The sequence below is a fragment of the Trichechus manatus genome, unplaced genomic scaffold (assembly GCF_000243295.1).
Source record: "Trichechus manatus latirostris isolate Lorelei unplaced genomic scaffold, TriManLat1.0 scaffold00001, whole genome shotgun sequence".
NCBI lineage: Eukaryota > Metazoa > Chordata > Mammalia > Sirenia > Trichechidae > Trichechus > Trichechus manatus.
In genome coordinates this window covers 13,856,957-13,861,007 of record NW_004443937.1, presented here as the reverse complement: position 1 = coordinate 13,861,007, position 4,051 = coordinate 13,856,957, and positions in this window count along the sequence as shown.

Genomic DNA, 4,051 nt, shown 5'->3' with positions numbered 1-4,051 from the left:
GCCGGGGGGCGGGGCGGGCGCCAAGGGGTGCGGGCCCCGCGGGGCGGCCGTGGAGTGAGGAGGTACGCCGACTCGAACTCGGACAAACTGACGCACCGACGGACTGACGGGCTGCCCCGGGCTCCGCGCGCTGGAAAATGAACAGAGCAGGTAGGAGGCTGCGTGCGACCTGAGGCGCCGAGGGACGCGCGCGAGGGGTCCCGGCCGGGCGCTCCAAGTTGGAGCCCGCGGGGCGCCTGGAACGAGCTGCCGGGAATCCCCGACCTTCCCACCCTGCACGGCCTCGCCCGAGGTATGGGCGGGTCCCGGGCCCCCTCGCCGAAGAGGCTGAGAATCGGGGGCCCCTGCCCAAGACGCCCCGCCCCAGGGACACCCCCTCAGCCTTGGCGAGACTGCGCCTAGCCTCCTAAGCGTGTATCCCATTCCCACCGCGGCTCTCAGCGAAGATCTCCCCGGCAGCGTACAAAGGCGCCCCCTTCGGAAAAGCAACTTGGCCGTGCCCCCAAACGCTCACCCTCACTCCTGAGGTTCCCGCCAGGCCCTTGCTCAGGCTCCTCAGGGGCCCCACCTGGCCCACGGACCCATCGGGAGCTTTCTCACAACTAGGGTCCGTTCTTGGTCCTCCAGTACTTCTAGAGAATTCCCCGCTCCCTTCTCTCTCCCCATACCCCGAGGCTTGAAGCTTACTCCCCGGATGAGACAAAAAAGCCCTAAATTAACTCCCCCCACCCCCACACACAGCGCTCCCCGCCCCTCGCAGCACCCTGGCCAGGGGCTGCCTTTGTGCCTCTCCCAGGGGATGGAACGCCAAGAGGACACTTCTCCCTGAGGCTGAGGCGCACTCCAGGCGCCCCCCCCCCCCATCTCTCGCCCCTCTGTCCTGATAATCTGACTTCGTCCTTCCCCTTCCGCCCTCATCCCTCCAGTTCAGGGATTCCGTGAACAGAATGCGTTTGGAAAGAAATTCTAGCAATCTCTCCAGAGTAGTGCCATTTGACAGATTTAGAAACTGAGATTAAGAGTCGGGCGGTGCCTGGCGCCCACTTCTTGGAACTCCCAACTCAATCCACAGAGAGGGCAGAAAGTTCCCTCAAAGATGCGAGTTTGCAAGGAAACATTCCCAGCTGACTTCATCGTCTGCCTGCCAAGGAGCGATCGCCACTCTTTTTTCTTTTTCTCTTAGAATTGAGCCGAGGGCAGCCCCCTCCGCGACCAACACCCTTGTCCGAAGCCGTACTCCAAAACACATCCCTAAAGAAACAGGAAGCCACCATTTTGGCTGTCTTGGAACCATATCCTGCTGTCTTGTGTGTGTGTGTTGTGGATTTTTTTCTTTTAAAAAAAAAAAACAGTTTTAATGAAAAAAAAAAATCATTGTCTGTTTTGAGAGTGCCGTGCAGGCAGGAGACATTGGGGCTGGATTGATGTGACAGAGGAGCTTCTCGGGCACTTGGGAGTGTGGCCACCACTTCCCTGTGTCCAGGCCCTGTTGCTGTGGGGCATGTGGACACCTGGCAGTGAGTGACTTACAGAATTGGGGGTGGGGAGGTAGGGGCAGGGGTACCACTTGGTGGGAGTAGAGAAGGCTGGAGCAGGGTCCCAGCCACCCTGCCAGCCACTGCTGGGAGGAAGAAGGTGGCCTCCTGCCTGTGCTGGCACAGCCTGAACAGAGTCAGGCTAGCTTTTTCCTACATTCCTAATAAAACTTGCTTTAAAACAATGGTGAGAGAGTTTCCAGTTTTCCCACATGTTTCCCTGCATGAAGCTTGGGGGAGCCCTCCCTTCTCTTCATCTGGGAAATGGAGTGAATTGGAATAAACTTAGAGGCAGGTTTGGTCCCAGGAAATCTTAGCATCTACCATCCTTAAATTCAGCTGGCCTGTAATTTGTCTGCAGCATAAACCTGGCTACTTTTTCAGTTTGATGGCAATGATAGCAGCCTCACATCATGATTTCTGTGTGTGATAATCTGTCTGAATTCCCTGATTGTGTAGCACAGTGGTTCACAGACTTTGTGGGCTTGAATCTCAGAACAACCATTTACTTAGTTATGTGACCTGGAGTAGGTGACAGCCTCTCTGTGCCTCAGTTTCTTCATCTCAAAAATGGGGATAAGATCTTTCTCACCGAGTTAAATAATTCATGTAAGGTACCTAGAACAGTGTTGGTCACATCATAAGCGACCAATAAATCCTGTTGTTAGGTGCCATCAAGTCAGTTCCAACTCATAGCGACACTGTGTACAACAGAATGAAACACTGCTGGATCCTGTACAATCCTCACAATTGTTGCTATGTTTGAGCCCATTGTTGCAGCCACTGTGTCAATCCATCTTGTTGAGGGTCTTCCTCTTTTTCGTTGACCCTCTATCAAGCATGATGTCCTTCTCTAGGGACTGTTCCCTCCTGATACGAGCTAATATTTATTGTGCATTTACTATGAATCAGAGTTTTAGGGTGGTGCAAATGGTTAAGCTCTCGGCTGCTAACTGAAAGGTTGGAGGTTTGAGTCCATCCAGAGGTGCCTTGGAAAAAATCTACTTCTGAAAAGTCAACCATTGAAAACCTTATGGAGCACAGTTCTACCCTAACACACATGAGATCACCATGAGTTGGAATCGACTTGACAGCAACTGGTTACTGGTTCTGATTACTGTTAATCAGATACTGCTTGTAAGTATTTTATTTGTATTGATTTATTTAGTTTTTACAATAACCTTATTAGATGAGTAGTGTTGCTATCCCTGTTTTATAAATGGGAAAATTGATGTGCAGAAGCTTAATAAGGAAGTCCCTGGGTGGTGCTGAGACAAGATGGAAACTTAAGACTATTCAGCTTGAGAGCCTGCTTTTTTATCCAGTGCCTAACACATAGTAGGTACCCAGGAAATATTTGTCAGTTGACTTTGTTAGGCATCTTATATCTGTTATTTCCCTTGAACTTCTTAACAATGCTGTGAAAAAGGGAGGGGGGGATATATCTTCCATTTTACCAAAAAGGAAACTGAGGCTCAGAGAGGCAAAGTGATGTGTCCAAGGTCACACAGCCAGTGAGTGGCAGAGCTCCAATCCCAGCTTTGCCTGAGCCCAAAGCCCATGCTCTTTGTACCTGGCATGCTGTCTTCCTAGTAAGTGCCCTGTCGTGGTTCACTGGGCTAGTTTAACAGCAGCTAATTAGAAATCACCAGGCTTGGCTTAGACAGTCCAGCAGGTACCCTCGAATGAAAGTTAAATTAAGATGCAATTGAAAGGAGAAATTGGAAGATAATCACTCTTGGAACATAAGGTTATGAGAGTTCCAGGGGGAGCGCAGTGAACTGCAGTTGAAACAGACTTGGGGACTAAAGACGCGGATGTCACAGGACATCATAGGAAGAGCCCTGAGTTTAACAGGTTGTGGTTGGCCTGAGCAGACGGCGCTTCCTGACTGGGTGGATCCTCTCGTTCTAGGGCTGTGGAAACTGAGGCTCAGAGAGGGGAAGGGTCTTGCCCAAGGTCATACCTCCAGTTAATGGCAGAGCCACGGGTGGAGATCAGGGATCCTGCCTCCCAGTCCAGTGCTCCTCGCAATACCCCTTCTAATTGAACCTCGATGTAGATGGTGGCAAGGGAGCAGCAAACATGAATGTGTGAATGACAGATATTTAATTAAAGTAGAGAGAAAATATAAACTGGTACCAGGAGCCTGGCAGGGGATGGTTTTTATCAGCAGAAGCTGTTCACAATCTCTTTCTTCTGTCATTGTGGTTCCCCCTACCCCCAGTCAACTCTTGGCATCTTGGCTCAGCAGATGTCCTGCATTTGAGTCCTCCTCAGGCATAGCAAATTGCCAGGAGGCCCTGGGAGTTGGCAATAAGTGTGGGGAGGGTATGGCTCCCAGGCTGTGTGATATAGGGGGAGAGAAGGTTCACACAGCAGGCATAGGGACTTGGGAGAGTGCAGAGGGTTCACCAGCTACATCCACACTGGGTTCTGGGGAGCCGCAAGGGTTAGCTTAACCCATAAGGAGGAAACCCCGGCTCTGATTTATCCTGTAGTTTTCCCCCTAAATC